This window comes from Lactuca virosa, chromosome 1, assembly GCF_052849685.1.
Source record: "Lactuca virosa cultivar CGN04683 chromosome 1, Lactuca_virosa_CGN04683_v6, whole genome shotgun sequence".
Taxonomy (NCBI): Eukaryota; Viridiplantae; Streptophyta; class Magnoliopsida; order Asterales; family Asteraceae; genus Lactuca; species Lactuca virosa.
Window position 1 is genome coordinate 20,349,449 of NC_136426.1, and position 8,214 is coordinate 20,357,662.

Here is an 8,214-nt window from a genome sequence, read left to right on the forward strand (position 1 = left end):
AAAATATCTTCCACAATGCCCCGGGGTTGCGTCACTGAACGGTTCGCCATGTGAATAGTCATCTTTGTAGCCTTCAACTTCTGAATATTTAATTTTTGATAAAACGAATAAGGCTTCAAATTTATGCTATCCCCAGAATCGGCTAAAGCATAAATCTTCATATTATTCCCAAACTCACATGGGAGAGTGAGTCGTCCAGGATCCCCCATCTTCTTAGGTACTTCTCCCAACACAGCTTTTGAGCTTTGCTCACTTAGAATCACCTTATAATTCTCCTTTAATTGCTGACGAGTGTCTAACAAGTCTTGTAAGAACTTAGCATATTCTGGAACTTTTGCAAGTGAACCAATAAAAGGAGTATTGATAGGAATACCCTTTAATTGCTTGATAAACTCCAGATGTTCTCTCTCTAGTGGACTGAGATTAGCTCTAGATGGGAATGGCAAAGGTGGTTTATAAGCTAGAACAGAAACTGATTTTTTCTATTCAGACCGAGCCCACGACGTGAGCTTTACGGGCTCACGACGTGAACTGGGCATTCCAGCAGATTCTTCACTTTCGAGCTTCGGCTTCTTAGGCTTTGGATCGGGCTGCTGTGGCTCCGCTTCTAAGGCTTCTAGGAACTCAGAAATCGCGTCTTCTTCAATATCTATGGCCATTACGTGAGATTGGATTTTGTTTTCAGGATTTTTCGGGAACATCTTCTCATTAACCAAAGCGGTAAGTTGACTAAGTTGTACTTCAAGGTTATTGATGGAGGCTCGCTGATTCTTTATCAATGCTTGCTGATCTATCATCATGGCATGATGATTCTTCATTATATTTCTTTGTTCTTCCATTGCAGCGTCAGTAACATCATGTCTTTTTTCTGAAGCTTCCATGAATTTCATCAACATGGTCTCTAATTCTGATTTCTTCTCAGCTAGTGGTGGCTCTCTTTGGTAGAAGCACCGACCAGTTTGCCTAAATTTCTCTTCTTTTTGCATCTTATATTCTTCGTAAGGCAGCCACTCCTTCTTTGGTTTTCTCCAATCTTCTTCATATTTGTCCCCACTCGAGTAACATACTTGAGCTTTCTTGTTTCCATATTCATCAATATTGCAATCCTCTGTCAAGTGTGGACCACTACATCTCTCGCAACCAACTCGAATTGCATGAATTGATTGGTCCATTTGAGTCAATCTCCTATCCATAGTGCTAAGCATTGCCATCACAACAGCCATCTCTTCAGTTTGTGTACCTCCACTGCCTTTCATTCCATCGCGTCCTGGGTTGTGATACTCACGAGAGTGCTTTGAAAATTCTTCAACCAGCTCCTTGGCCTGAATTGGGTTCTTCTTTGTTAGTGGTCCTTGTGAATCAAGGAATTGTCTAGTCATGACATTCACCCCATCATAAAATATCGACATTTCTTGCTGAAGATTTAGGTCATGTTGAGGACAATTCCTTTACAACCCCTTGTAGCGCTCCCATGCCTCGTATAATGACTCCCCCGGGTTTTGCTCAAAGTTGGCAATCGCCTTCTTGAGTTTAGAGATTTTGACCAAGTTCACTACCTTGTTCCTTGATGTGCACGGAAGTACCCACTAATTTTAATATTTATAACCTAACAAACTTAGACTAACTATGCACTTGTAGGCAGTGTACCTAGTCAGATTACAGTATAGCTTAGGTAAGTCGGGTGTCGATCACAGGGAACGGTGTTATTAATTAATCTATTTACTACTAAATTAATCTAATTATTAACAAGCTAAAAGGGGTTCTTATCTGATTTTGCAAGATCAGACTAACTTAACTCAAATTCAATCAATAATTAAAAGACACTCTTATCTAGTTCGAATCCACTTCGTCCTTATGGCTAGCTAATAATTATGGATTATTAAATTGGTTATTATTATATTAGTAATTTAGGTCTAAATTTACCAATAGTTAATTAATTCATGTAAAACTATGTATGGTCACACACAATTAGACACAGAACCAATTATGTTTATGAATATGCTATGTAAGATTTATCATGCAAACACAATTATGGTAATAATCTATGTTCTCTAGCACAGCAAAGTTAATTACTTCAATTACTAACTAAGATTTTGGTTGATCCTAGCTCTAGCAATTTAATGTTCACTAAATTACTAGGTTGTCAAGTTCATGCAGTTAATGGTCACTAAGCTACACATAACATGAATTTAAGCAACTAAAGCAACAACATAAGCATGCTAGGTAACAATAAATCAAACACGAGCAATTCACCAACTAAATAAATCCATATAAAATTATGCTATTCATAAGTTTGAAGCTTCATCTAGCTAGATAAGAGTAGCTAGATTCAGCTGCTCATAGTAGCAACTAACATATAAACACAACTCAAATAAGAAAACATGTCTATAAGGATCAAACAAATAACTTAATTATGAACTTTTACTCTTTTGGTGTTGAAAACCCTTTTCCAGGACCTTGCTTCTGCTATAACTCGCCTCCTGGAACCTCTTCCTTTAGCCAAAAGTCTCCCAAATCGTAATGGGAAAAGGTATTTATAATATCTTTAAATTTACCGTTCACGTCGTGAGAATTTAAGTCTCACGTCGTGAACTCGAGATAACCGTATTCGGCAAGGATTCCTTCACCCGGATGCTTATCTTCTAACTCTTTCTACTCACGTCGTGAACCATCAGATGTTCACGTCGTGAGCACGTCTTTTGGGTGTTTTTTCGTTCTTCTTTTCTTCAAGTCCCCCAAAGTTCCAAGTATTGTCACTTCTGGTCCCTTTCTTTGAAAATACTTCTATTTGGCTGCAAATAACATTTTATCCTCATAAGTACCATAATTCTATGCAAATAACCAAAATATTATATAAAATGTAGATCAATATTGCCTAAAACTATGTATGAATTTGGCAATATCAAAATACCCGACACTTAGGCTTTGCTTGCCCTCAAGCAAATCCACTTATTTAAACTTAAACCTTCATCACTAGCATTACATAGAAAAATCCAATTCCAGCTCAGCCATTATGCCAAGACCTCAACGCATTCATTTGTGTCTAAATTTTTCCTAAATGACCCCCCATACTTTAAATACTCACAATCTTCATAAACACTCGCCCACTTCTTTCAAACAATGCACATTTTATGCAACCCTCCGAATCCATCCTCAGAGAGCTTTCTAACCTCCAGATATTTTTGTAAAGCTACCCAAACATACATAAACTAGAGAATTACAACTTTTTAGAAGATACCACAACTTGGAGCTCTTGAATTCTTCTTTTCTTTAATGTTTGATCTTTCACTTCATTGAATTCCCTTCTTTCATGATTTTTGGCATCTTTGACTTTTGATCCTTTAGATCTTTGATCTTTGATTTTCATACTTTGATAGCTCCAAAATTCTTCAAGAATTTTTACTTTTTGGTAATTTCTCTCTTTTTTTTTCTTTTTTTTTACATGTATAACTCACTTTTTTATATCACTCAAAAACCTACATGCTTAAGCAGGGGCGCTTAACTTCAACCTTTATTGGTTAAGACATATCTTTCCTGGATACATTTCAGGTTTAGGCTGCTAAACATGTTGCATTCCTCAAACTAAGCAGGGTTATGTTTTTGTTCCATGATTTCACTAAAATAAGGGAGGCCACAAATGCATTATAACGTATATCGGCTCAACTAAACATTTGAGCTCTTATCGGAACATTCCACTAGCAAGTACAGTTCAAATTATTACTACTAGATCCAATTAATAAAAATTTAAAATTTACCAAATTATCTAGCAATTTACTTTTTCTACCCCCTACCCCACACTTATTTCATACAATGCCCTCATTGTATGCTTAAAATAATATAAAAATTAAGAGAAGGGAGAAAAAGGAACAGACTCCCCTGGGATAGTGGCGTGAGCATCTCCAAAAGTGTGGAAAAACGCGCATCTCGAATATAGACCTCTTTAAAATAAGAACTCGGACTTGAATTTGCGAAACCAGCCATCAATCAAAACTTCAATCTTCAAAAAGAATGGTGCAAGCCTCCAAATCATGTAGACAATGCGGGAAAGCACACGCCACATTGTATATTAGAGAAAACAGCCCATCGAATCGTCACAAAAGTGTCATAAGGAATGGTAGTAATTCCGTGGAACAAAATGAATATGGTGGAAATTCACAACTCACGACGTGAATGAGTACAGGCTCACGACGTGAAATCGCTGAAGCGCACATTTTGATTTTCCTTGAAACCTTACTCACGACGTGAGAAATATGGGGTCACGACGTGAATCCTGGGTAAGCCAGAATTAAAACTGCCTTCTTCCTTGTAAATATATATGCTCTACTCAACATCTTAACGAATTAAGACCCTTCTAAATGCAGTGTATTTTGACGACTCTTCTAACTATAACCTCTCTCTCGACCCACCCCACACTTATTTCCAATTGTGGGTTTCGACTTCCAACTTCTAAACTTGAACGACACTCGCTTAAACGAACACGACTCTTGACTTGACCTTACTCTTTCCCCAAGACTCCTTAGCAAACTGAAAGTTAACAACCAAAGAAGAGCAAAGTAACATAATATATTAAAGTCTTACAATCCAAACAAATTTAAAAACAAAAGAAAAACAAACCAAACAAGTCTAAAATAAACAAAATAAAACTAATTGGTCAATCATCTTCATCCTCCTCGTTTGCTCCACTAGTGCCCGCCCTGTCGCCTCCATGTCCTCGATACTCCGTCCACCTCGGGCAAATTGGGTAATGATACCCCAAATGAGGCGGCTGCTCCACCCCAAGGTGTTGAACCACGTTCTCCATGGTACCCCCAATCCAGTTGACACTCAAAGATAACTGGTCAAAATACCCAGCCATATCATTCCCAAAAGGTGCTCCTACCATGGGTGCGGGTGGATGCATTGGCTGTCCTCTCTCTCCTCTTCCTCTCACGTTCTTTCTCCTCGGTCGTGGCTGTGGTTGTTGTTCTGGTTGTGTATCAGGCTGCTCATCACCCTCATTACCCTCATCATCTGAAGGTACTATTCCCCAATGCGACCCAAAATTTATGACAACCCGCATGGTCTCCAAATACCCCATGCCAAACTCATGCTCATCCACACAAGTCATGGAACGAATAATATTAGGGACAACCAAATGATACAAGCTGGCCAAACGCGTAATAAATTGCCCTCCACAAATAGGGCTCCCCGGGCGAGAACTAGCTGCAGACCCAGCCAGAAAACGTGCCAGAAAATAAGGAATGTTGCAACACACTCCGGGCTGCAAGATACACCATAAGAAGAATAGATTTTGCTTTGTTACTTTGTCTCCATGCCTCCTATGATTGATGGAGAATGTGATGAAACGGTGGAGTAAGCGGTGGATAGGGGACCGAATACTACTCTCGGGAGACACTCCGGAATTAAAAATCCCGGATGCAATATTATGCCAGAAAGCATATCCAGTGACACCCTCCGTGTATCCTCTAGCTGCCTCGCTCAAGAACATACCAAATTCGAGAGTCATTGCCTCTCGTCGATCATATAGACCAACCCTCCAAGCGAATTCAACGAGGTTGAACTCCCGATACTCACCCCCTAACCGGAATACCAAAGCTTGCGGCCAATGTGGGTCTTGGACAGTCTCCTGGAATGTCACTGTTGAGAAAAACTCAACACAGAATTCCTTATACACCCGTTCTTGGATCCGAAATAGGTTGAGCCAACCCGAGCAAGTGAAGGAATACCCATCTCCAATAAATATTTTTGTTAAAAATGGGGAAAGCCTTTCCACGAGCCCGACTTCCCTTAACCGCGTCCAATTAATTGTAGGAGCAACTGCAATCTCTCGGTTGTAGAGCCACCCTAATTTGTTGTTCCATCGAGTCAAGATGTCGCGGGACATTGTTGTGGGAAAATTGTAAAACAGGTGTAAACCCGCAACTCCAAGAGGTGCCTCCCTTCTAGGACCCATTTCTTTTTGATGAAGATTACGTAAGCAAAAAGATTAAATTAAGTAAAACTATGCCAAAATCGGGTGGGGGACCAGAGAACGATCTTCACTTCGTGAGGTTGGGAAAGTGGTTTGGTCAAACTGATACTTTATCTTTTAATCTGTGGTCCCGAGTGGTTTACCACTCACGTCGTGAATCCATAATGGTTCACGTCGTGAGTTCTGTCTGGACTCTAAAATTGGGCCAATTAAATTGGAAGTGGGCTAAGGCATATATTGGGTCATTACTGAAAGTGGGCAGGCTTAAAAAAATATAGTTATCATATAGAATAACCATGCCCGTATCTCATCTGAATTCACGTCGTGAACCCGAAATGGTTCACGTCGTGAGTCCTGTCTGATCATGAAATTTATTAATTTCTCAAATTTTAATTTTTGTAAGATATTCAATAAGTGTTACTACTTGATTCTAATGGCTCCTTATGCAGATAATAATTCGGATAACATGATCGACTTCCTAAGAACTAAAAATACGCTAAAAACTAAAAAGAAAAAGAAAGAAAATGCAAACCAAACTCGGGTTGCCTCCCGAGAAGCGCTTCTTTTTGAGGAGTCTTGAGCTGGACTCCTTGCCTCCTACGTTGAGTCATCTGAAGAGTCCACCACTAGGATCTTTTGTTCCTTGAAACGCCTCTTGTAAGCTTGAACTCGTCTTTTATACGCCTTTTTCGAAATTTCCTTCTTAGCCTTGACCTCGTCTCCATCAAGCTTGCGTTTGGTCCCTTTAGTCTCTATCTTGTCTTCATACTTACACTCCATAGTATCCTTTTCTTCCTTTACCACTGGACTTGTTATTTTTGATGTAACTTCCTCTTCATCACTCGTCATCTCATCATCTTCCTTGCTCACCCAAGAAGTTGGATTCATATAGGCAATGACTTCAACTAAAAATGGAACAGATGCTCTCGGTTTTGTTCTTTTAACTTGTTGAATTGTTTTGATTTCTTCTTCCATGAGCTTCTCTAATTCTTCAAGTTCCTTTTATTCATCAATGTTGAAAACCTCTTCTTGAGCATGATTCCCTTGGAAGCCATCTTCTATCCCAAAAATTTCCTTTTCATCACCAACCCTCAATGTGAGCTTAGACTCCCGAATATCAACAAGAGCTCCAACAGTGTGTAGTAGCGGGCGACCAAGAATAATCAGTACATTTGGATCTTCTTTCATATCCAATACCACAAAGTCTATTGGAAAAACGAATTTCCTAATTTTTACTAAAATATCTTCCACAATGCCCCGGGGTTGCGTCACTGAACGGTTCGCCATGTGAATAGTCATTTTTGTAGCCTTCAACTTCTGAATATTTAATTTTTGATAAAACGAATAAGGCATCAAATTTATGCTATCCCCAGAATCGGCTAAAGCATAAATCTTCATATTATTCCCAAACTCACATGGGAGAGTGAGTCGTCCAGGATCCCCCATCTTCTTAGGTACTTCTCCCAACACAGCTTTTGAGCTTTGCTCACTTAGAATCACCTTAGAATTCTCCTTTAATTGCTGACGAGCAAGTCTTGTAAGAACTTAGCATATTCTGGAACTTTTGCAAGTGAACCAATAAAAGGAGTATTGATTGGAATACCCTTTAATTGCTTGATAAACTCCAGATGTTCTCTCTCTAGTGGACTGAGATTAGCTCTAGATGGGAATGGAAAAGGTGGTTTATAAGCTGGAACAGAAACTGATTTTTTCTGTTCAGACCGAGCCCACGACGTGAGCTTTACGGGCTCACGACGTGAACTGGGTATTCCAGCAGATTCTTCACTTTCGAGCTTCGGCTTCTTAGGCTTTGGATCGGGCTGCTGTGGCTCCACTTCTAAGGCTTCTAGGAACTCAGAAATCGCCTCTTCTTCAATATCTATGGCCATTACGTGAGATTGGATTTTGTTTTCAGGATTTTTCGGGAACATCTTCTCATTAACCAAAGCGGTAAGTTGACCAAGTTGTACTTCAAGGTTATTGATGGAGGCTCGCTGATTCTTTATCAATGCTTGCTGATCTATCATCATGGCATGATGATTCTTCATTATATTTCTTTGTTCTTCCATTGCAGCGTCAGTAGCATCATGTCTTTTTTTTGAAGCTTCCATGAATTTCATCAACATGGTCTCTAATTCTGATTTCTTCTCAGCTAGTGGTTGCTCTCTTTGGTAGAAGCACCGGCTAGTTTGCCTAAATTTCTCTTCTTTTTGCTTCTTGTATTCTTCGTAAGGCAGCCACTC

The 8,214-nt window shown here is 39.4% G+C and overlaps 1 non-coding gene across 1 annotated transcript; it reads left to right on the forward strand.

Annotated features, from left to right (window-relative positions):
* Positions 1 to 1,425: 1,425 nt before the first annotated feature.
* LOC145151623 (small nucleolar RNA R71) lies at positions 1,426 to 1,532 on the forward strand. The gene has a single exon (XR_013732188.1). It is a non-coding gene; the product is annotated as a small nucleolar RNA R71 (small nucleolar RNA).
* The last annotated feature ends 6,682 nt before the right edge of the window (positions 1,533 to 8,214 follow it).